At 39.8% G+C, this 26,808-nt stretch overlaps 1 protein-coding gene across 1 annotated transcript in view; it reads left to right on the top strand.

The window, feature by feature from the left end:
* The window catches only part of LOC121946226 (nuclear factor of activated T-cells, cytoplasmic 1-like), a 155,339-nt gene that overhangs the window by 46,029 nt on the left and 82,502 nt on the right, over nucleotides 1-26,808 (top strand). Inside the window, exon 2 of the mRNA XM_042490717.1 lies at nucleotides 12,106-12,186. The gene's annotated coding sequence lies outside the window, so the exon portion shown is untranslated. The remainder of the gene's footprint in view (nucleotides 1-12,105; nucleotides 12,187-26,808) is intronic.

Raw genomic sequence — 26,808 nt, 5'->3', positions numbered from 1 at the left:
TAATTTTCCAGGTCAGGGTTCTGGAGTGCAGTATCTCAGGGTGTAGTACTGTGTAATTATTGACAAAGCTGTGTGACTGAGGTGACATATTTTATTCCCCGCAGGCCCAGAGGACAGTATAATCCCCCCGAGACGACTTCCTTTTGATAGCGAGCTCTGAAAGCTTCCTGTCACTTAGTGCGGTTTGACAGCATCATCGCGGTGACCATTGATCCGTTTGCTTGACTCTGCGTTATTAAGATGACAATTGTGTGCGTGGACGTTGTGCGCTGTGTGTCTCCCGACTGTAATGCATGTCTCAGATCCATTATAACCCGATTAGATTCCCCCCTCTCCTGGAAGTGCTGCTCTGTGACAGAGAGCATAATCTTTAATGGAATTTGTGTGAAATTAAATTATACGAGCATCAATAAACATAACATAATTCAGAAGGGTAAATGGGCTTAATTTATTGGATGGGCAGGCGTAATGGCACCGGTGTGTATAGAATGAAGATGTCAAGGGGGACAGGTTTGGAGCAGCGGGGTAAAAAGGGGCTGACGAATTCGTCATCAGTGTGTATGCGTGTGTTAGAGAAAGCGTTTGTATGTTAGCATGTGTGACACTTTAAGTGAGAAAGATAAACGCAAACGATGAGGCAAAGCAGGGTCTTCTGTGTGTGTGTATGAGTGTGTCTGTGTGTGTGTCCAATATTCTGAGGCAGGAATTTGGAACAGCAGGAAACTGGCAGATTCTTCATCCACATGAGTGGGTAAAGAAAGTTCAACCTTTTATTAGAGAGGACTGTAATTTAATGGGCAGGGTGCACACATGGACTGAGAGAGGCGAGCAAGAGAAGAAGACAGAGGGTGGCGAGGGAGGGAGAGAAGAAAAGAGAGAGAGGGAGAGATGGGTAGACAAAGATTGGATTGAGAGACAAATGAAAAGATAGCAAGAATGGAGACAGAGTCAGATGAAGGGGGGGTGAAAACATATTGAGGGATGGGGTGAGAAAGAAAGAGCTGAAGTGTGTGTGTGTGTGTGTGTGTGTGTGTGTTTGTGTGTGCATGCGTGCTTTGAAAAGACGATTTGATGGAGTGGCTCTGCAGCTGTAACAGTCAAGTGTTTGATTGCCCGGGTGAGAATCGCGTGAGGTTGTCATTTTGCGTCTTAACCTTTTCGGGGGAGCTTTTCTTTTTTTGGGGTGGGAGGTTAATAATCAAAAATGATCTGCTTCACTAGAGCAGATAAATAGTGTCAAACACAGCTGGGACAGAGCGGGGCTGACTGGCCACCACGGAGCTAAATTGATGGTTGTAGCTGCGGAGGAGACGGGGAAAAAAGCCCCCTCGCTCTACTGTATGACATGAATAGACTTCTAGGTGTCGCGCTTTTTTTTCTGCTCTGTCGTGTTTGTGATGAGCCGCAGTCAGAAGCCAGGCGGTGCAGATGTAAAGTGCATGTCGCGCCGAGACGTTGGGCCGCAGCTGAGGCGACGAGAGCGCCTTTACAACGGCCCTTTCAATTTACAATCTGAGAGGTTGACATTTTTATTCATTATTTTTTCCCCCTTTCAGTCAGGTTGTGTGTGTTTAAGGGATGCTGTTGACTCTGTGTGAGGGATTATGTCATAGCAACACACACACACACACACACACACACACACACACACACACACACAATCAGACAGAAAAAGGCGCAAGCTGTTGAAGACATATGTCATTGTCACATTTTTTTTCACCTCCTCCCAGAAGGCCTGACTGTTTTTGAAAGATATACTGTCCACAAAAGCCTCTTCTTCTTTATCCTATAAATCTGTTTGTGTGGCGGATAAAAAGAGATAGACTGGGAGGAAAAGAAAAGCAACTCAGTTTACTTTATCATCTTTCACCCCCCCTCCTCCCGCCCCTCGCTCCAGCAGCACCAGATTTGTGGCCATAATCGTGGATAACTTAAAGTATAATCTTGTTTGTTCCTTTCTTAAATGGAGCGATAACATCTCTCCAGATCATGAGTGGAACGACAGTAGGGGAGAGTAGAAAGGGGGGCATGGTGGAGGAAGAAGAAGGGGGGAGGAGGGGTTAGGAGTGGAGGAACGGGGGAGGTGGGAGGTGGGAAAGGATAGAGAGGCTGTTGCACTCCGTTTCTTTATGTGGAAATCCTATAGTGCTGGCGTTTATGACCAGCTGCCTGGCTGCTTCCACTCCAGGATTTACACACCTCCTCTCTCTCTCTCTCTCTCTCTCTCTCTCTCACACACACACACACACAATTCGCAATGTAGCCAGTGTTATCTGGAGGATAAAGGACAGTAATAAATATCTGCAATATAAGAGGTCAACAAAGGTCGATCGGCGAGGAAGATCGCCTGTCATAATTTGTTTAAGGAGCTGCATCCAATAGCTGTTTCGGGGGCTGTCAGTATTGTGTGTATGCGTGTGCGTGTGCAGAGGGGGGTTTAAATGCAAACAGTTCATTATTCGGTGAAGTGAAATGGGCTTTTGTTTAGATCAGTCACAGCCGTAAGAGCCCCAAGTGACACTGCCATATAAACTGGGTTAAAAAATCCTTACTGGGTGCACCACATTTGTGATGATTGGTGATGCTTATCTTATTAAGTACAGTGGGAATCAATCTTGAAGGTTGAATCCCATAAACTTAAATGCAAGAGGTAATGCACTTTGAGGTTAAAAAGGTTTAAATTAAGTCTGATGGGTTTTTTTTCACCTTATTATGACCACTAACTGGAAATCAGGGGCGACCATCTTCATCTTTTTTTCAGTCTTTCAGTTTACTAAAGTCATGAAAATAGTGATGATGGTTGAAAACAGAAGTTTACCCAGGTGCTCACAGAGCTACAAAATCATGAATCGTTGATTCATGGTAAGGTGTAAACTGAAACCATAATTTTTTTTGTGCCTAACTTTCTCGAAATACAAATTTGACCTGTTTCTCATGCTAAATATACAACTTTAAAAAAACCGACAACATTTCATGAAAAAAAAAAAAAATGCTCCCAAAGTTAAACACAAGTTTATTTTTCCTCTGTCATGAAAAGGTGATATATATATCTACATATTATTGTTACACATTGTTGTATCAAAAGGAAGGGAAGGGTGTATTGGCAACACTGTCACCTAAATCCATCTATTTAGCATTTCATAAGGCTGCATAAGGATAAGGTATCATAATGTATGCCCCATGTCCATTATATGCTTTTGTGTTCATAGGAGACATTTAAAGCATTGCATACTACATGATAGTGTGTAATAAACTATTTTTATTGTTATTGCTATGTTTATATACTACTTATTCATTTAAATAAGGGGACTGAGTGCTTGCAACATCAAGCATGGATGTCATTTGCATAAATTATATGGAAAAAAAAGATAAAGATTTTGTGAAATCTTATGAATGCTTGCACACCCCTGTGAAACATTCATGCAGGGAGTAAAAGTAAATAAATTCTTTTATATGCACTGATGTCATCCTCCAGGTCATAGCTAGTTTCATGCCTAAATAGGAGAACGTCTTATCAATTTTGATTTCTGAACACCCAAATATTTTACGACATACACCGCTACGACCACCTCAGCAACCAAACAATGGACATATATGGTCACATTACAGCTACTGACACAAAGCATATAGAAAAAATCAAACATTTTGGAAGATAGAAAATGCTAGTATTTAATTAGCCTGTCTTTCTCCTATTTACATTTGCAATGATTAAAAGTTTTTCTCCTGTTTATGGTTTCCCTTACATCAAATGCTATATATTTCCTTCTTAGTCTTTTTTTTTTATTAATTTGGGGAATGAAAGCATGTTTCTTAAAATGCATTTATTTTGAAATAGTGTGATGTTCCTGTGCAAAAGTAATGCGAGGCCTAGCTGAAGCTGCAGACTTATTAAAGCCTGCTGTTTATGCCTCATCTTCCTGGGAGGACTAGGAACAGGGGCATAAATAACGGCTCAGGGTATAAAGGACAGCTCTGAGATGCAGATCCCTCATCAGGAGGGCTATAGAAATGTACGCCTTGTTAATTATTTAAAAGTCTGCGCAGCCTCAGAAGCTTTACTGATAAAGCTGATCAGAGATGAGGGGTTGTTTGCTCACTGTCAGAGAAGAAGCGCGATAAAGAAGACCCCACCTCCCAGCCTCGAGTCTGCCTGCCTTTAGACCTTCCCGGCTAAACCTACCTCGTGTTCAGGGTGTGGCTGATGGATGGACCTGCATTTCCCAAGCCTGGGAATCGCCCTCCATAAACACACACCCATCCCCCTGTCCTCGCTACCCCCTCTCCCCCAGCTTGGACAGGTGATACAAGTGTATATTTATTTATTTCCTTTAATACTCTTCTTTATCTCCTCCGTTGTTAGTAGGCCTGTGAGATTGATCAATATTTAATTTTCTGGGAGAAGGAGTGGGGAGGAATCAGGGCTGCAGTGACACTCAGGAAATCTTCCTCCACACGCTGGCTTCACTCTCACATCCTCTCTCCTTCCCTCATCTCTTGTCTCATCTTATTCCTCTATCTCCCCGACATCTTCTCTTTCACACCTTCTTCCTGTTACTCTGTTAACCACTGTTTCCCAGTGCTGAACAAAAGCGCCTGCTGGTTCACATTATCCCCCTGGTAGGAAAAAAAAGACTGAGGTTAACCTCTAATGTAATGAAGGATCATAAAGGGAGTTGCTGTGCCCTCTTGCAGGAAGGCCTTACTATGAACAGGACCCTTTGGTGACCTTTGATCCCATATGCTCATTGCCCAGTGCTTGGATGTGCCCTTTAATGACTGAGGAGTCTAATCAATGGATCATTTTTCACTTTGGAGACTGGGAGGTCTAGTCATGAAGAGCACAATGAAAAAGAGGCAGAACTAAAGGCAAGATTGTCATTTCCTGTGTCTCCATTTGGATGTGGTGGCAATGTCACAAGACATTGATGTGCTTGCAAACGCCTGAAGTTGTATCTGTCAAAATAAAGGATGAGCAGTGATGAAGCAAAAACACTGCGTTGCTTTGGAAATGAGAAATGGGAAGCCTGGCCCTGCCAATAAAACCTCAAGACAACTGCTTCGTCAGGTTCAACTAATCATGCGTTTTTGTCGATGTATTTGAAACGAACGAATTGTCATCAGTGACACGAGCCATTATTATCTTGACCCCTGAGCCCTGTTTAATTAACCCATACATTTGATTTAAAACAGACAAACGGAACCTCTTCTGCACTTTTCCCCTTGGATATCCAGTTGTTACACAATGTAAAGTATCAAAACTTATTTGTTTGTGTTTAACGCGTTAAAACTTGGATTGACATCAGTTTTCTTGTGCTGCTTTCAGACTCCTCTCACAAGCATTTAAACCTCTGAAACCTGAGGAAATTGGTCTGTCTTTCAAAAACACAAGAAAAAACATAATGAGCAATTTGGCAAGAAAACTGCTAAACTTAGTTGAAGATGACAAGGAAATGACCTAAAAAATTGCTGTGGATGATAAATAGATATTATCTTATACACAAAGGAAAAATGTCCATAAAATATATTTAAATTTCTTTTAATATACTTAAAATTGTATTACCAAAAAAAAAAGTTTTTTAATGCTTTTTTCCTTGAGGTCATTTTCTTTTTTTCTTTCTTTTTCCTGTCATTTTTTTCCTGCTAATTTTCTCGTAACTTTCTGCTAATTTCTTGCTAATTTTTGGCCAGTTATTATTTATGATAAATCAAGCCAATTTGCTCAGGTTTCAAGGGGTCAGTGGCTTTGAATCTTTTGATATAAATCAGTCTAAGCTCACTTTGAGGTATCAAAGGAGTGAACACGTGTTGTGGAAAAAGAGGGTATTTTTTTCCTTTCTGATGCCATTTTACAGAAGAATGTTAAATGGCTCTCTGTGGATAGAACACATTCTTGCATTTACTTAAAAAAAGACGAAGCATCCTCGTTTTGCTCCGTGGATTATCAGTGCTGCTGTACAGTAGATGATCATGAAAGGGAGCTGATAGTTTTGACTGCAGGCCATGGAGGCGCTCTCTAGATAGAGGGCAGTGCCACCGCGGCTGTCATTACACCCCCCTTTCCCTTTGCCCCTCTTGGTAATCGTCACCATAAGGAAGAAGGAATTTCTCAGCACATGCTGGTGGTTTCTGGCTCGTTTCAACTTCTGCTTCCCATTGAGCGGCGAGGAATTTAAATTTTCATACACAGTGAGGAGAAATTACTCTAGCAAAGTTGTTCCTGTCTCAGAATGTCTGGCTCGCTTTGAAATATCCCCTCTAAAGACTTTGAAATCGGGTGATAAAATGTTATCAGGAGGGCAAAAATAGACGGGGGAGCTATTCTTTTATAGGTCTCTCACTCTCTGTGAAGTGGCAGCAGCCAGTTTTAGCTCTGTCTATCTGTGGTCCACATAGCTGACTAATAGTGTTGTGCAGCATGTGGTCTCTGGGGCTTCAGGCCAGGTGTTGGTGTTAATGCCAGAGCCCTCACAACACCTGTTAGGGCCAGCTCCAGCATCCATACACACGTCTGCTCTGTTACCCTGCTTAACCAACCTGACTTAATCTCACCGAAAAATGAAGTCATCCAGAAATCATTACAAAGGAAGCCATATTATCTGCAATTTAATAAATCTAGTGGGAAGGCTTTGCCATTCTGTCATAATGGAATTCAATTAAAAAATACATAAATAAATAAAATACTAGACTAAGGGGCTTGACATCCTACTTGTTAGTAGATTCCTCCTTCCCTGAAGGCAAGACGTTAACTTTTTTTGACACTTGAGTCCTAAGTCAGACAAAAATGGATAATTTGTCATTAACTTCCAAAACAACTCATATAAATGTAGTTTAATTTAAGGAAATATCTTAACTCAAGGTCCACTTACTAGCTTTTTTTAAGCTCACAGCCTTCATCAGTGGATGGAGATAGCTCAGCTGATGTCACGTGATCTAAGTATGGAACTTGATGACGGTTAAGCTACAGCCATGACAATCTCAAAACCCATCGACTATCACTCTGATGACAATTTAGTCTCTTTGGTCAATGGTCAATACTTAAAAAGGTTTCCTGCATTGCCAGCAGAAGTCCAGGCCAAGATTTCTTATCCAAGGTCTGGTCAATTTTTATAATGTTTAGCAACTTGAGAGAAAGATTTTTAGGTCCAGACAACATTTTGGCTAATCTCTTTGAACAGATATCAGCATATGGATGCAGAACAATTTTTAAAAAGCTAATAAAAAAGTAAATTGTTTTCAGCCAATAGTCAATGGATCCCGAGATTGCACGTCAGTCAATGTGTTCTACCTCTTTTGTGCTTCACATTGACGGTTTAAATGCATGCAAGTTTAGCCAGCTCAGACATGATCGGTAAATACTTCTCGGACTGCAGTGTACTACAAACGGAGACCATTACTATTCCAATACCAGAATCTTGTTCAGCATACAGATTCTGCTGGATAACTATTCAAAGAGATTATCTCCGTGACAATACAGCAATCTCCATTCCCCGCTGAAGTCTGAGATGTTGTTGAAAGCTCAAGAAAGTCTAGCAAATGGACATTTAGGTTAGATTATCTTTTATTTTTTCCCCAATACCATTGTTTCTAACCTCAAGGATGAACTTCCATGCAGAAGCAAGTCAATGAGTGTTTTCTTATCTGCCACTTCTATAAAGCTAAGGTTTTGTTATGTTTAGGCAACTAAGGCCACTTGCTTGGTTAAGTTGGGGAAAATAGTGGTTGACTGTTGGACATATATGAACATGATCTCAAATAGTGTCAAAGTCAGTCATTTTGTACACCCACTTTCCACTTACCCTCCTGAAATACTGTGCAATCATTTCATAGCACGTCCTATAGAGATAGTCACACATTTTCTGTAGGTGGTGCAATGTGATGCAAAGATGGGTCAGGGATCCATAGTATAAATGAAACACAAATGCACAGCGAAAACAATAATAAAGAGATTCTGGCGAGTTTCAAAATCAGTCAGTCAAAACTTTAAAGCTAGCTAGCTACACATAACGTGTTTATACAGTCATTTGCTGTTTTGGCCGAATAAATTGAGACTGCATACCCTGAGGTCAAATTTGCGCAAATAATGGTAAGATAAAAACATTTACATCATGTTCTGTCTGAACACAGCTGCAGAGGTTTTGCAATGCTAATATAACTCTTATTCATAACTTTGCTTTTGAGGAATAACAGCCATCAGATTTCTCATCAATAAAACACGTGTCATTTTAAGCATTTGAACACCAGCAGGGAGAAGATTGTCCTCATATGAAAACAACAGCGTCGGTTTATACTTTGTGGTTTCATTTTTAGCATGACCACAAAATGTTGTCTGGAAAATAACATTATGTCACTATATGCATTTAAATAAGCAGCTGATGCGGTTGTTTTCTGATAAAGACATCCTCCATGCAGTATTTTGTTTATATAAAGTGGTGTTCAGCAAGTATGATGGTCACAGGCTATCATTTGTCCTATTGATTGGTTGGACAAATGTCAAGTAGGCGGGTCTTATCTAATATGAACCTGTCAGAGGGCAAATGTCAGCGGGAGACAGAAATGAGAAAGAGGAGGATGAAGGCATTTGAAATTTAGCGTGATGAAAATATAGCAAGATTTCTGAGGTTGTGATGGACAGTGAATGATAAAGATTTATCCCTGCAGTGATTATGTTTAGTCTATCCATATGTTTCTGAAACCGACATGAAGTGTTGGGTTTGTTTGGTAATAATTTGGCCCTGTTAGCATTTTGTCTTATTTTGAAGTCACCCTCAGTTTGGAGAAACCCTACAAAAAGTGAGCTAGTGGAAAAATACCCACTACTGTAGACATCATCAGAAAATAACAGAGCTAGACAACACCATGCTTTTTCTAAGAGACCGTGAGAAGGGAAAGGGTCAAGACTGAGGGCGAATAAAATAAATTTGACGCAGCTGGGTGAAACACAGTTGACTCACAACCAACCACACAGAGAAAGAAGAGTTTCCCCGCTGGGAAAAAAAGGTGTATTAAATCATATTCAATGCTCGGCGGCTTGCCCTTTGTCTCTTCTCTCAGGTATCATTATGTGACCCTCAGCAGCAACCACACGCAGCTTTACAAGATGTTATGACCTCTTAAACAGTGGCACTTTAAAGTATTCCTCTCCTGCTCAGTGGTCCACAGAGGCCAAGTTCTTGCCAGGGATTATCAAAGTTAACAGGATTTTAATAGGTCCGGGGAGACTGGTAAAGACCCTACCAGGGCCAGGTAGTGCTGTTCTCCTGCTACCCCTCTTGCTCCCTAATGCAGTCAGGCTGCACACCCAAGCACAGGCTAAATAATAAACAGATGGCCACTACCAAATATAGCCAGCCCCAGTTCAAACTACAAAGGGACCCAAAATGAAATGATAGGGTATTAAAGGGGAGATACAATTTGCAGGTCAAAATGTAATGGTAACCCTTCACTGTGCAAATTGAAAATTAACCTTTGGTGGCACTGAATCATTCACAGCTGATGTCGTACACGCACGGCAGGCGTTATTCGCTGCGGTGGAGAGAAAGCTGTAGGGGGGGAAAAGAGGGAAATCGGTGGTGATGAAGTCGGATCATATTTATGACTCTGGGGTTTTTCTCTCATTTGTCTCCACTCTTCAGGACCCACTGCAGCCAAGAAAATGAGATGGAGTGCTGAGAGCGGCACGTGCCCTCCTGTTCTCATGTTTTATTTCCACTGCGTATCATTATTTAACAAAAAACAAAAAAAAACCAAACCAAAAAAGTATGTTTAGCATGATCATAAATAAGCCCTTCTGTGTGTGGCTACAAGCACAGTTTCCACGGTCATGGAAAACCTGGAAAAGTCATGAACTTTCGTTGTGCGTGATGACTTTGTTACAGTAGTCTTCCATGAATAACCCTTTTATGTATTGTAACACAACGCCAAATTCATTTTCTATAGCGATTGATGTAACGTAGCCCTCATATGTTTCAATATGTGACATTTTGTTTACCAGGGTTCCTGCAGATCCTTAAAAAATCTTAAAAGGCATTGATTTTATTAATATAAAAATAAAGCCTTAATTGTTATGAAACTGACTTAAATCAAATGTTCAGAAGTCTTAAAGATGCTCAGGCATGAAATGTTTTTTCTGATGTTGCATTATAAAATCTTAAAATAATTAATAATATTAATTAAAAAAAATAAAAAATAAAAAAATCCCAAATCCCTCTTGTTAAACTCATGGGAATTAAGGCAGTGAAATCCGATGTGCAGAGTGAGAAACACCAAAAACAGAAAAATCAACGCGTAAAAATGTGGTTCACATTTTTTTCTTCAGTTTCCGTTATTGCAAAGTTGGTCTTAAATCTGATGTCGAGTGGCATTAATAAAGTCTTAAAAGTATAAAATTTGCCTTAAACTGTAGGAACCCTGGTTTACCGTCTTGTATGTGCCTCCATATTCTCCTCACGTTTTTGTCTCTCTCCATGTATGCCATCCAACTGAAATTATGTTTGAAAAGTCATGGAAAAGTTTTGAAATTTTGTACATGAAAGTGTGTGGGAGCCTTTTATGAGGCATGAGAGCTACATTTCCGGATGATCACGTTTGCAAAACAAAATGCCACTCATTTTTCATCGAATTATGGAATCCAAAAACAAATGAGTCAAGGTCCAGTGTATTTTTCTCCTGGATTAATGCATTTATACAAATAGGCTGGCCTCTTTTCACTGTTCCTCGGGGCATTAATCCATGCCCCTAAACCCCCTCTGCAAGAAAAGGCTTATGATGCTAACCTTGTCATATTCAGCAGCTGTCAGCGAAATGGCCACTGTACCGGGCCAAGCTAGTAAAGTGGCCTATTCATTATCCTAATCTCATTAGTTAAGATCTGTTAAGTAGAGACCGGTTTTAATGCATGCTTTTCCCTTTTAATTATTGACCATAAATACATTGGAGTGCATTAGGGTCCTGGGGCGAAGAGCAGAGCGGCTCCTAATAGATTAGGGGACAAGCACATTATCTAAATGTATATATCTAACTAATCATGCATCAGCCGGACCCATGTGAGCAGTGTGACATCAATTGCAGTTTGACATTTGACCCCAGCTCCGGCCTCTCGGTTTCATAAAGGTCTGATGCGGTCAGAAAAAACTGACGTCATGATTGCAGTGAGGTCTCAAGATCGCAGCCCCCGCTTTCTTTCCCATAATGATTAAGGCTGTAGTGTTATTTCTGAATGCTAACGGATTATTTCTAAATTGCTCCACGGTTAATCATGTTACAGATTAAATCATTTGGGAATTAGCTTTGAATACATGAATAAGCATAGCACTGTGCTGTATGTCTGCCTGCCTGCCTGCGTGCTGGTGATGTCATGTTGAGGAGTTTCAGGAGAGAAATTGAGTGAGTGAGGGAGGGAAGGGGGGGGTGAGTCGGAGGTCTATCTCTCTTGTCTCTCCTTTCTCCTGCTTCTTTTCTTTTTGTCACTTTCGCTTTCCATCTGTCTTCTACAAGCACTCTCTCGCCCTCTCTCTCCTTCTGCAGCACGCACACACCTCAGACACACAGTCATTCTCTCAGTGATGAGGGAGAGGAGTGCGCCGTTCGCCACACAGAGGGGCTCTTTTACAGTTGTGAGAGGCCATTGTGTAAAAACAAGAGCGAGAGCATGCTCCTAAGAAGTATCATCCCAGCTGAGCATCATCCTAGCCCTGTGTGTGTGTGTGTGTGTGTGTGTATTACATACATTTTATCACTATATACATTTCATTGAAGAAATTTGCCAATTTGCACTTAACTTCATTCTCTTATTATCTGATATTCTTTTAATATTGTTTGATTGATTGGCTAAGTTGTTTATATATGTTGAATTCCTGTTAGCTATTAGCTCTAATAAATGCAATGGAAACAATGTACAATTAATTATGTATATATATATATATATATATATATATATATATATATATATATATATATGAAATGAAATAATTAATATTAATGAAAGTAATAATAATACTAATATAAAGGTTCTATAACTCTTACATAATTTTGGTATAAAAATGGCCCAACATGATTAGATGCATAAGATGCATTATGATGTATATATAACTTTATTGTGTTTTTTAGGGTATTGATGAATCTACTTCAGGATAAGGTCTCTACAACAGCGGGATCCTAATTTGTCAGCTCTGCCAGCTTTCAAATGAGGTAAGTCAGGTTCCTTAATATAAATACTGTCCTGATTAGTGATGGGAGCCAATCATGATGAAGAACAGCTGTGAGGCATGCACCGGGAGATTACAACAATAATGGGTTTTTTTATACAATGGCTTCAAATTTTAACACTCAAAATTGAACTTCAACAAAATCTTTGGTTAATTAAGTAATACATGCCCCATCAATATTTAGAATGTATATTTTTCCCCCCGCCCTCCAATAAAAACATGAATGTTGCAGAGGACTTGTATTGTGACAAAATTAAAGACATTTTCACACTAAATGACTGCAGAAAGGGCACTAATTGGTGCTAAAAAAAAATCACCAGTATGCAGGTAATTAAGTTCTAGATGCTGAAAAGTATCTGATGAAGAACCCCCATACCCTCTATTTCAGATATGGGAAAAGCTCGACAACATTGGAAAAGATAAAATTATTTGTATAAAAATAACAAAAATAACATATTTATAGAGCGATAAAAATTGCCCATCTAAACTAAATCCTTCACCTTTACCCAGAGCTCTGCAGGTCGACATACCGTACATTTTTAGCACATCATTATGATCAGAGTATTTGTTTGAATCATACATCACGGTCTTTTGCAAAGGCACGACAAATGCGTTTTTTTTTCTGAACATATTTGTACTTGTTACCGCAACACCAGGCTACAGAGCAGCTGTTGAACTCCACGGCACAATCATCCCCTCGCTCCATATCCAGTCAGAGAAGCGCAGAATAACGACCATTGTCTCATCCAGCAGATATCCGTAACAGCATACAGTGTGTCTGTGTGTGAAATAAGAGCCCCAGTGTTACTTAGCCTTAATGACTGGCTACAGCAAAGTCACCAGTCGCATGTGTACGTATAATGTAATGTAAGTAATGTGGATTCTGTGCATGTCTGCTCTTGCGTCTAACAAAAAGCCCTCAGTTTCGTGCGTTTGCATCACTGCATGCAACAACAACTAGTTATTTTCACACCAGTTCAGGTAGAAAAAATTGCAGTTTTTAAAGCAGTTTTTTATACATGTTGCAGAATCTAATCAGCTAATACAGACATAAAAAAGTTGAGTTGCAATGTTTTCACTTGGAATAAACAGTGTTACGCTTTCTCAATAACATACCTCCAGCATGTGTGTGTTTAATAAGCGGCTAAAAGGATTATGAGTTTTCAACATCATGCATGTGCACAGAGAACTCTGGTTGAAATTACACACTGCACATGCAAAAAAAAAAAAATGCTGTAATTACTGTCTTCTTTCTTGAAGTTAAATACAGGTGATGCATTTGCAGTGTTTCCCTTTAATCCATTTAATTACTGTATGTATGACAACGTGTGTGTGTGTGTGTGTGTGTGTGTGTGTGTGTGTGTGTATAATACTGCCTTCCAACCCCTGCTTCATCATTTTCAGGCTGCTCCATACATTACAATCTAATTCAACTGAGGCAATTATTGCTTGGCTAACATGTATGGATGGATGTCTGAGAGCGGCAGGTCATAACAGTCATATTGTATTGGCCATATTAGCGAGTCAATAAGAGCCTGTGGCAGGTTGATTTAATTACACCAGTAGCCTGATTAGACTGCTCTCCCTGGAGTAAGTACAGACTATATGTCATAATCATAACAATGGTGCAAATTATGAGCAGGTCAAAGCAATATCCCTTTGCAGTTTGTCATTGCTAATCACTGTGGTGAATTATTGTGTGCTGATGTGTACTCGTGTTGCGCCCGCGGTGTTGATTTTATTGGGGTTTTGACAAATTGTAATGAAAATGAAAAATACTGTTTTATCTGAATACCAGGATAGAAAAAAAACCCCACATTTAACCACTTTTGACTTTTTTCTTTCTTTCCTATTAAAAATGAACGGAAAGTCTGTGCTGATTTGTGACAGTAAATACAGGCGTGCATAAACGACACCCTGGGGTGGAAAAAATGAAATTATTTTCTGTGACTTAATGAACTATCCCAATCAACTTGACATTCAGTCACTTTCTTAAAATACGTAAATAAATAAATGAATAAGGTTGATGTTTGTATTGTCTTTGTTTTAAATTAAGGATTACAACTCAAACCTATCACAAAGCAAAATAATTAATTTGGGAATGTTATTTAGGACATCATTTACATATAAATGTGTTTTGTATTAAAGTAAAGGGACTATACAAATACACCAGAGTGATAAATGACACCCTCAAGACTAAAATTTACAATTAAAATGCGAAGCGTGTTGATTATATTCAAGAACAATTTCTTCTTGACCTTTTGTCTTTCAGAGCATTTTGGCCTGAATGGAGACTTGGTGCTGTTTAGTTATGGTTGACTTTACAAAATATGTAACTACATTACAGGACAGACTGTGATTTGTGGTGGTGCTAATAATGGAATATATGAGATGTGACACCTGATTAATAATGCAATGAGAAGTGGAACATATCATTTACATTTATTAAGCTACTATACACTTTATGGTGCTTATTATTTGTTTGAGTATATTCAGTCTATGCTACATTATATGTCTACTCCATGACATCAAAAGGGGAAATTTTGTAATTTTTACTCCACCATACTTATTTAATTGCTGTAGTTACATGTTACTTTTAATCTATCATATAGTCAAACAGTAATATCACAATGCATCATTATAACTTAAGGCCTTGCACACCCTCACAGGTGTTCTCAGACATAGCATGCAATTACATGGATATGAATAACCTGTTTATGAGGCTTATCTCGGTTATGATCATATTCGGGATATGGTGTTTACATGAGCACAGAGAAATCTGCGTATTCACATTCTACGTCTACATACTGTTTCTTTCAAAGTACTCCAGCTTGCATATTTGAGTTTCTTAGAAATGGAATATAGTGTTTTCATGCTCAAACGGGATACAGCAGGACTTTCCAAAGAACTGATCATAAACAGGTTATTAATGTCAGTGAAAACACACTTGCTGATTAGATGCTCAAATATGCAATGCTCTGCTGGGATTTACGTGAGGTCATCATGCACTGTTAGTTTTTATCAGTCTACAATAATACATTGCAGATTGATAAAACTAACAGAGAGAGCCCCTAAAGTCCTGAAAAATATTTGTGTATCTTCCACCAGACATTTACTTGTGTATCTTTTACATATAAACCACATTCCAGGACCTTCAGGGGACCATAATTTAACATTATTAAATTTTGTGTAGTGAGTATTTTTACTTAAGATACTTATTTTACTGATAATACTGCCATGCCTTCAGTTGAATTTTTAAACACAGGTCCTCTATTGCTAACCGAGTATTTTTATTTTTTATTTTTGTGGCACTGGTACCTTACTTCTTCCACTGCTAACTGTAATTAGAGGATGAAATAATGAAGACAATATGCAAAAAAATGTATAGATAACTGAAACTAGAAAAAATGTTTGATGTTTGTGTAGAAATAATTTTTTTTATGTATAAGTACGGTTTGTGACCAAATAATTTTCTTAGCAATTTTTTCTTATTCTACATACATACATCTCTTAAGTAGGATTTAATGCAAACAAAGCCCTGATCACAGTATTTGCAGCTCTAACAAAAGTTCTTTCACATTGCATAATATAAGTTAGTCTGAACTCTTTTATTTTCTGTGTTTCATGTGTAAGTTGATAAGGACCACCAACATCCCATTTTTGCTCGCAGAGGTAGATGTATCACACCTTCTCCACATGGTGGCAGCAGAGCAATGGACGTGTGTGAATTTGTTCTCATACACTTTGTGTGCCCCGTGTGTGCTTTTGGATGCACACGTGTATACCCTCACACATTTGACAGCGCTGATCGCTGATCTGACCCATGCTAATGAACGCTGCCGATGTGGCTGACACAGAGTGACACCCGGACAAGAAAAAGACCCTCTTCTCTCCCAACGCCTCCATTTCTGAGCCTTTAAATAGCCCCATGTAGCTCGCTGCATGTTTATTAGTCATGTATCAGACAAGCGGCTGATGGACACAGATGCTCATTACCAGTTAGTGTTGCTTCAGAAGAGACCAATCTGTGCCCTGTGAGGGTCATCACTCAGAAGCAAACAGGCCTGACACGGGCATATGTTGAGCTTGAATAGGAATTATATTTAACTCAATGAAAAGGCAGCTTTCACTGACAGGAAAAAATGCTCCTGATCAGATCAGAGAGCATGCAGTATAATAGGTATATTGTTCAGAATGTTCCCACAAGAGTTTTGACTAATAATAATGTCCCTGTATACATGCCTCTCCAGGTATTTTCTCAGTAGGTTAGGTTACCTTACATCTGCATAAGGTACCTCACATCCCGTCTTTTTTCTATATTGAGATATCTGATATTTTGGCAAACGTGCAGTGTGACATATGCAGGCCTGAGAGGCAAACCTGCTCCGTCTCTCGCCTTCCATGCATGACATCACCATGTCTGCTTTTAATTAAAAGACACAAATTGGCAGTTGCGGGAAATATGAGCAAAATATTTAAATTTCAATCACTATTACATTTCCCTTATTTCACACACGCTGCACCCGTGGAATGTGCCATACTGCTGCATATCCAATGATGGCATCAGTCACTGAGCATTAGGCCCGGGAGCAGAGCAGAGAGGAGAGGGCTGTGCGGTTCATGTAGGGGCTGAAGAAATACACTACTGTTGGTACATTTCATATAAAAAAGCTCAGTGTGGAGTGGTGCTGATGTTTTTACTCGATGCCCCTCTGGGTCTCTACAATGTAGCAGCTGAGGTCAAATGTTAAATAGAAGCTCAGAGAAAGACAGAGTTGTGGTAAATTGGAAAACAAGTGGTTCATCCAGAAAAAAAGGGGGGGGGGGTCTTTTGACACCAAGTGCTTGCTGATGCTTATTTACAATACATTCACATTTTGGTAATATTAAAGTGACAGGTAAGTGTATTCTCCACCAGATGGTGCAAGGTTTCATAGCTGATATTCACCTGTCTTTTTTTTTTTTTTTATAGATTTTGGAGTCAAGCCATATTAAAGTAATCTCTGTTTTAGCCCAACCTAAAAAAAACAAAAAAAAAAAAAAGAAAAAAAAAAAAAACAAGTACCCTATATTATCCTGCTTTGTTGCAGTACAGGAGTGGGGGGGGGGGGGTCTTTAAATCCTTTAAGTCGTGAAAAACAAAAGTATAAATAACAAAAATACAAAATTCCGACTGCTTGTATTTTTATAACCAGCATTTACTTGTACTTTAACATTCAATACTTAATTAAATTCTTAATTATATATATACAACATTGGAGAACTAGTTAATAATAACAACAACAATAATAAACTTACTTTTGATACTTAAGCACAGTATATACCAGATACTTGACGACTTTTATTCAAGTAATATTCAAACAGGCAAATTTTAACTTCTACAAAGTCATTTTCTGGTTCTTTTACTCAAGAGGAGCTTTCAGGTACGTCATCCACCACTGCTTATAAATTAGTTAGACACTTAGATAGTTAGGTTTAGGGTTAGGGTTTGGCTAGTTTATTTATTTTTTATTTGTTAACGTCCTGTGCAAAAAAGCTTGCATAGAGCAACAATGATGTGATACATCAGCAGCCCAGCAGATGGCAGCAACGACACATAAACTAGCAGCACTGTTTGACAGTTCATACTTAAATATCCGTTTAGATAACTACAGTCTGTCACTGATGCACCCTCTATAATGTAAAGACCATGATGCATTAACTCAACCATACCATCTGAAGACTGACAACTTGAATCAGTCACGCTTAATTTCAGTCACATCTGCTCCATAAGTGCATTGCGAGGCCACACAATCTGTAAAGTGACGGCGCTGCTAAATTATTGATATTCCATAATACACGATGATGTGAGACTCTGATGGCAGGTAAACTGATAAAGCAAAGTAAGCCTTTTAACTGTACATCCAACTTACGATCCTAAAACTATCAGTATCCTGAAATAGTCTGATTATCATAGGATTTCCAAATAGTGATTAGATGTAAATCCCTTTAACAGACATATACATATGCAGTTTCACAATTCAGACCAGAACATATTACATCTATTGTATTTTGAAAGCTCAATCTAGAAAAATACGCAGAAATGTCCAAAAGTGTTTTTTTGGTCCTGAAATGACATTAAGTCAAATATTTGTCAGGGAATGGTTACTCCTGATGGACTGTATAAATGTCTTAGTTATATAATGATGTGTGTGTGTGTGTAGGCATGTGTGTAAAAGATTGAAACAGATGTTATGGTTGACTAAACTGATTTCAAGGAGGTCTAAAGACGTGTTAAGGAGAATTAAGGATGTTGAGTTTTGGCACCATGACACACTGACTGTAGACTATATAAAACATTCCAATCTGCCATCCTTTTTCCCGGAAGGCATTTTGACTTGTCACAGTCGGACAACACAGGTGTAAATTGAAATAATGAATGATGGCTGAATTCCAAGTAGCTGCTTTGATTTTCAGGGTCCTTGTGTCTGCACGCTTGGCCACTGTCACTCTCACTGGAGCACTTGAATAGAGTGAAGCCATCATTGGCATTATTAGGAACACCTGAACTTTATGACGAGTCTGTTGTGAGGAAGGCCTATTAGACTGAACTTGTTAGCTCTGTGTGAATTACTGAGTCTTAACTTCATAAAATAAATGTTGCTTTTGTTTTCGGATCTTATAAACTTAGCAGATGTAATTAAATTTGATATGAAGTACTTCTAAAGTATTAGTGCCCTGTCTTAAGGCCCTGACACACCGAGCCGATGGTCTGCCGTTGGTCTGTGTGGCTGTTGGTAAGTGTCTGTGGCCATATTGTTGCCCTGTGTTGATGATAGTCTGTTTTTTTTTAATTTTCTTTTCGATCAATCCAGCATGTTGAATCGGCGGCAGCTGCGTTGAAGGGCGTTGGAGCCCGTTGGTGCATAAAAATCACTCTGATTGGCTGCTCAGCTCAGGAGCAACTGAAAAGAGGAATGCAGACAAAGAGCCAAAGTCAAGAGGGAGTTAGGTCGAAACAAACTTGTTATATAAGGTAAGATTGTTTTTCTTTAACCATTGACCTTTGAAGATGAGTTTGCCAATGGTTTGTGTTGTTGTGGCACTTGTGTTGGTAATTTGCTAACTAGCATCAAGACAGTCTTCCACTTCCCAGTTTGAATGACGATTACAGATGACAGCCATCTGCTGGTATGGAGGGGTAGAATGTTTGTGATGGTTGGACTTTTGTCTCAACTAGTTCTCTGTTGTCGGCTTGGTGGGTCCAAATCGTTCTCATCCCTACTCGTCGCATTGTTGCTACTTTGTCAGTGGACTTCCATGTCTAGATATTATAAGTTAGGTATCCCTCTGCTTCTGTTTATTACGCTCTGGGATACCACTACCATGATGTCAACAAATGCACTTGGTGAGATGACGTGGCATATGGTTGCATTTAGGCAATAAGCCTGCATTTAATACCGTATATTATAACACTGCAGCCGTTTCTGTCCGGCCGTGTTGTCAGCTGACGCCATCCGGCAGCATTCCATGCACACATGAAAGGTGCCTTTTGGCAGTGAGTAGTCATGCCTATAGCACTGACAAAGCAGCACTGTTTGACAAGTTCAGAATGAGAATGGGCTGGTGTGTTTGGGCTTTGACAAACAGCTACGAAATACCAGATTGCTTGTTATTGATGGACTGACACCATATTAAAATATGTCCTGATTATCCAGTTGACCTATCCGGTCACATGCCAATATCCTGCAGCCAACGCAGCCAGACAGAGAGTTATGCTGTGCACTTTCAGTCTGCAGAGAAGCAGGCAGCAGATTTGCCCATTTTGAGAGATTCTAAAATTTGAAAGACATCAACATTATTATAAAGTTAAACATGTTTGATTTTGTTTTTTTTTTTCATAATCCTGTGTGTGCTTTTCAAAGAGTCATATCAGAACGGGAGTCAATTAAACTGAGTTTCTGTCAGAGGAAAGGGGAATAAAAGCAGAATCTATTGAATTGTACCCCAATTTCCTCTGTGAACTGATACAGAGATTCCCTGCACTGACAAGTAAACCAGTCTCTGTGAAGATTTACAAAATTGCTTTCAGCTCTACCTACAGCGTATACATCCCATTGTGCAGATCTCCACAAATCCATAGAATGCTCCCAAATCTGTGTGAATCACAGCACGAACCACAATTGCAATACGAAAACATTCTTCCTTTGAGTACAGGTGTACAAAAAAACTACTCCATTATTAATGTTGTGCTTTTTAGAGACAGTCATCTGTGTGTGCATCATGTGTGACTGTGACTGCAGTGTACTTCTAGTAGGCCTAACAATGGGTGTTGAAGCTAAGTAAACAGTTTACACAGACAAAAAACAACTTTTAAAGTGAAGTGGTCATTTTTTGGTTTGCCTCCACTGGTGGCCCGCAGGAGGAACTCCCTGTTCAACATGGGACTTCAGGACGTTTCCCTCTGAAACCACATCATGGAACCATAACTGAGACATAATAACCTATTTGCTCCGTGAGTTTCGTAACCGTCTGGTTGCTTTAAAAAAAAAAAGAAAAAAAAAAGGCAGCTGTCTGCACTATGTGCCTAATGTGAAGCTAGGACACAGATCTGGTTCATATGATGATATGTAAATAGTTTCAGGGCTGATTTTCCACCTTAAGGATCTTGGAAGCCCACACGAGGGGACACACACACACACAGACTCAGTAGTACTAATGTGTTCCGATGGCAGAGCGATCTCGAGCCCGACCGATGCAGAAGTGGGAAATCTCAATCGTCTGGAGGTCTCCTCACTCATGGCCTGGCATGGTTTACTGGGAAGTGCGGGAAGCCGAGGCATTGACTCACTCTAGACGATGGGTCAGGGTGGTTTCAGACTGTTGGAGGAGGATTATGTCGGAGGGGCCAGTACGGAGTGTGTATTCTCAGCTGGGGGAGCAGGGATTCCCTCTGACAAGACCTGAGCTTTATTTTCTAACCGAGGGAAGAGGAGAGGGGGGCGTTGGAAGGGTGACGATGTGTGAAATTATATTGTCCAGAAGTATTTTTACATACAGCCACAATTGAAAGAGTAAAGAGGGCCGTTACACTTGGCAACAAACTTGACATGTGGGCACACGTGTGGGTTCCATGCACAGGTTTCTATGTACATTCGATCGTGCACACGTGTGCATTTTCCCGGCATGTTTGTGTATTTATCTTTGGCAGCACCGCAGCTCCTGATCTCCTTTTACTGGACGATGATTACGGGCCCAGACGGTTTCCCAGAAGCCATAGCTGTTACGTAGATAGTGGCGAGGGTTGTGACACATGGGAGCTGCTGAGTAACACTGCCTCCTGCTGCCAGAGCTGACAAGCTAACAAACCATGAAGGCATGCAGGCTTTTGCAATCCATATCTTTTACCAGGGGGGATGCGTCATAATCCCAAAAATCCATCATGCATGTAGGTCCACCATACAGAAAGGCAACGTGTGCGCTTGTAAGTATGATACCAAATACCAGACTGATTAACCCTTTAGCGCCTGGATTGTTCTCTTGTGCTGCATTCAGACGCTTTCACAATCATATTAACCTCTGAGATGTGAGAAAATTGGTTTAGTGTCTTTTATGAAAGTGCAACTTGGCAATAAATGTCCCACAAACTGCGCAAAAAAGTGTAAAAGCTGACAAGGAATTGATATGAAAATGAGCATAATATTAGAATTATGTTACAGAAAATATTTTTAGCACTTTCTCAAGGTCATTTAATTTTTTTATGAATTTGTTTTGGCTTCTTTTTTTTCTTCCTTGCTTTTTAAAAAAATATTTCTTTGCTTATTTTCCAGTAATTGTCTTGTTACTTTAAAAAAAAAATTGGGCCATTTTTTGTTAAGTAGCTCTAATGATTTGGAGAATAATCAAGATATGCTCAGGTTTCAAAGGGTTAAGCCACCAATCTACGTGCAGGAAAAAAAAACCAAATCATCTTCTTCAGAATACATTGTATATCCAAATTAATGCTCTGGATAAATAAAACAAGCATCACGCTGTATAATTAGTGATCTTTAAGTAAACACAAATTATTCAACTGCAGCCATGCCCTGTAAGAAAACACTACAGACTGCGCAGTGTAGCCAGCACTAGCACACACAACTTCAGGCTGCCATGTCAATAAAAAACGCCCAGCGCTATGCAGGTGGGCACGCAATCCCGCCCTGCCCATACAAAGTCAGTGCAGTCGAGGCTAATCCTGGATACACTCGCTTGCTTGCACAGGACAGGAGGAGAGTATCCTGTTTATTGTCTGGATGCACAGAAGTACGCACTGCCGTTCACCTCGGCTCTTCCCCGAATGTTTTATTAATAACACAACATCCACACAACCGCGGTACCATCCACATCAGGCTCTGGTCAGTGTTTGCTTGCTGGAAAAGAATTGGAATTCATGATTCATCACATTTTGAGTCACTCTGCAAAAGGAAATATGACAATGTTTTAACTGAAAATGCTGATTTGTACTGCGGATAGCAAATATGACTGTAACATTGGCAGCCACATCTGAGAAACAACCAAAAAATGAATCCCAGATCCCGACAGTCGTTGAATGCAAAATGGTAATTTGTAAATTGAGACTATTACTTACTGAAATTGTGCTTTTATAATAAACCATGCGAGTTATCAGCAGGAGCAGCAGGAGCCAGTTTTCCTACTTGAGTATGTTTCCTGGAGAGGGATCCCTCATTACACGATTATACTATTTGGTTTCAGTGTAGAGGGTCCAAACTGCAGCATCAGGGTATTCCTCCTGATTGGGATCACTGTCTGAGGTCAGGAACACCGCTGTAGGATTCAAGTGAAAAACACACCGCCTGATCAGGTTTCCAGAGACTGGGGAGACGCTTAAGGCTGCACGGTTGAAGGGAATGACTTCAGATGGATCCACAGCAGGGCGGCATGTTCTCTCCCTGTGGAGCGGCACTTTATTATGTCTGGTTTCATCTCAACAGTGTTTTAATGGCATAAAATGGACTGAGAGAAAAGGAAAACAATTTCTCCCCTTCAGTCAATGTGTGTATAAATATATTGTCTGTGGAATTCACTCATGAGTCATTCTGACCTGATGAGTTTTTCATCCGGACACGCAGTTTGTGTGTCGGCTCACTCAACACATGCTTTTAAATGCAAGTGTGTTTGCTGTTAAACCTTGTAAAGGCCTTAAAAAAGCAGAACACAGCCTGGTGTAAACCTGGCATCTAGCAGTGCTATCAGTACAAAAGTGATGTGAGAGATGTGAAGGTCAAGATTTGGCCTCGGCGGAGTCTTCCAACACTTGAGCGTCACTATGCGGCTTATTCCTCATGTGATACATTCTCACCCCAGCCGTGTCAGAGCCAGATGGGGGTGAATCAAAGGAGAGGGTTGACTAACAGCACAGTATGAATCACAGCATTTTTTACAAGGTTTTGTGTGTGCGGTCGCTGTGTGCACGTGTTGAGCCATAAGGAGGATCATTACTTGGACAGCAGTTTAAGTTTAAGGACTTTGCAATCAAGGCAAAAATTATATAATGATTATGGGGATTTTTGTTACAAGAGGATAAAAAAAATCAACCGTCAAAACAAGGTATTAAAGTGAAACTGGGATTCGGGTGGGGAAAAATGGCATCAGTTGTTTTGTTGGTTTTTCTTTTATTTATTAATTTATTTTTTTACCCCTTTTTATCACTTAGAGAGCCCCTCGTCACATATCGCCGCTTGTTCAGTTGCCTTTCACTTCATCATATGATGCGCAAGGTATACTGGGTACATCTGCTGTTGATGTTGGGGATGCTGTGTCAGTGTAAGGCTATTACGAGCATTTTTAAAAATTTTCTCAAAAGTCTTGTTTTCACATAAAATAAACAGTTTCTGCTCAGTAGATGTATATTGTCTTTTGAAAATAAAACTACCACATCAGTAAAACACTTCATATTTAAATTCATATTCTGCGCAACGAGTACATGTTGGTAGGTTTAGAAAAATATCGTGGTTTGGCTAGATGTTCATGTAGGAAGCAAACACCGGGCTCCTGGGTAAAGGTCTGGTGTGTGTTGGATTCACCAATTCTCCTGCTCACCTAATGGGGACTCTTCAGCTCCTTTAGTTACATTTCTGTCTGACTGACGCTGTCCCATGGTGAAATCACTGACTGAGTGGCTTTATTTGACGTTTTCAGAATAAGAATGGGTTGTCCGTGCTCCCTTTCAGACGTTAAAAAAAAAAAAAAAAAAATCAGATTAACTTTATCTAAAATCACAAACTATGCATCCCATCATTCAACATACTCTGTGTGAATAAACAGTGGCATGTATCTTTAGGGACACATTAAGCTGTAATTACTACCTCACTTCCTGAGAGGCTTCTCCTCGGCACAGATCCTGTGACAACCTCAGCTCTCCAGGCATCAGCTATGACAATGTTAGATACATCCCTTTATCCTCTCTTATTTATGTCATATAACATTACTAATGCTATTCTCTTCATGTCAGCTAGCTCCTTGGTAAACTCAACAGTGCATCTGCTTCATAGATTCATGGTTGGCCTTGGTAACTGTCAAACAGTTTTCCAAATTTGCATAGACATACCAACATTAGCATTCATTTGGAGTAATGTGTCTGGCAACCTTACACATATAAGTCCAGTATTTACTCATTTTTTGCTCAGCTTTGGCCTCCACCAGCTCCAGAAGAGAAAATCTGCTCTAAAGTGTCTAAATTCTCAACTAAGTTCACTGGCTATCTGCTGATTTTGTCTGTCTGTTTGGTGCTCTCAAGGTGGTGTACAGTGGGTTTATCAAAGCAGTAAGAATAGTAGTAAGAATAGTAAATAGTAAAGTTACTCATCATTAAATACCAAAACAATGAGTGCGCTAAAATGCACGGTAGAGATGAGGAAACCTGCAGAGTTGGGTTATTATTCCTATAAATGTATCACTACAAAAGACACCATGTACATTAAATACACATACATTTTTTTCCTTTGTTAATGGACAAAAAGAATATTGATTGGTGCAACTCAAAAGCAATGTATGGGCAGCGATGTGGAGGCTGATGTGGAAGTTGAAATAGTTTATTTTAATCACAACATAAGTGACATCTAATATGAACAAGAATTTACTATGTTTTTAAAAATTATTGATTTTTTAAATTTATTTTATTATATCAATTTAACAGTATGTATTTCAATGACAAAACCCTGCCCTGTGTTAAGGTTAAAGAGGACGACACGTAAATTTAGTGGAACACGGCATTACTTTTGCCCATATATCAAAATGCCAACATAAAAACTGTAAAGCATCCCACCCATATGCTGACCCCGTAACCTCCGAACCTCCCCCCAGTCACACCAGTAAAAAGAAAAAACTGGACAGCTGCCATGGTTTCCAAGCAACCCACACAAACAGCAGGAAACAGAAGAGGGGATCCCATCAGAGGGGCCGCGAAAAAGGAAGGCATGGACTAGAGACAGGAAAGGGAGAGAAAAAAAGTGGAAGGAGACAGGGGTTGGTCCTTCAGTTGACCCCCCTCCCCTCATAAATGTCCAGCAGGGGGTTATTTTTCTCAACTCCTCAGTCAGAGTGACTGTCAGCCGATCTTAGAGTGTGACTTGCTGCAGCACTGTAAGCCAGGATCGAGCTATTTTTAATCTTTTTTTATGACATGTCAATACCAACACCAAGGACAGGTCATGTAATCAGAGTAACAGCAGTGGAAATGGCCTGCGTCAAGCTTTCTGTGGGTCTGTGCTCGAAAGGTCCCGCACTGTATATCATACCTCTGCAGCAGCACTGGACACTAACTTCAATTGACATTTTCCTCCTGTCAATCCATTGTCACACTTTTAGATTCCTTGAACGATATACTGATATTGCTCATGAACTTAAGTGTAAAAGAATGCAGCACTATAACCTGATGGTTGGGATCTTGTTTCAACTTGCTGTTTGAGTGTCCTACATGTCTGGCAAAGTTAAAGAGGGTGCAAACGCAAGCCGCTCCTCTGAAATGTGAAACAACGTGTGGACACTTTATAGGATTTCAAAAGTGATCAGACAGAGGCATCAGTTAGTGACAGCACACCCAATCTCTATTTCCAGCCAGAAATAATGTAGAGAAGAAACAGGGTGGAGATGAATATGAATTCCTTCAAAGCCAATTAGGAGGAAATGTTGGATTGTTGGTCATGATTAATTTAAATGGACTGACTTGTTGGACTGCACTATTATGCAGTTCTTATTTTAGTAGATCCCATATTACAGGTAAAATACGATGGAGCTCAATTGCTGGATTAGGGTTAGATTAACCCAGTTGTCTCTTAGTTTTATTGTTACTATTTCAATGTATAGATGACTGAGTAACTACTTTAGTGTAGCCTGAGTTTGGCCTGTTGGCAGCGATATAAAAGGTCAGTGAAATCAATAGGTTTCCTCCTACTGGGAGGCAGAAAGGACACAGCAAATATTGTGTTTATGACCAAAGACTTTGGAAATACAGACGTAAGAAAACTGGATGGTAAAAGATGTTTCTAAAGAAGCCCAGATCAAACCAACCAATCACTGGCTCTATATAGGGCCATTCACGTTTCCTGAGTTTGTGTTTCTGTGTTTT

This window comes from Plectropomus leopardus, chromosome 7, assembly GCF_008729295.1.
Source record: "Plectropomus leopardus isolate mb chromosome 7, YSFRI_Pleo_2.0, whole genome shotgun sequence".
NCBI lineage: Eukaryota > Metazoa > Chordata > Actinopteri > Perciformes > Serranidae > Plectropomus > Plectropomus leopardus.
The sequence above is the reverse complement of the archived record's forward strand: the minus strand, read 5'-3'. Positions and strand labels throughout refer to the sequence as shown.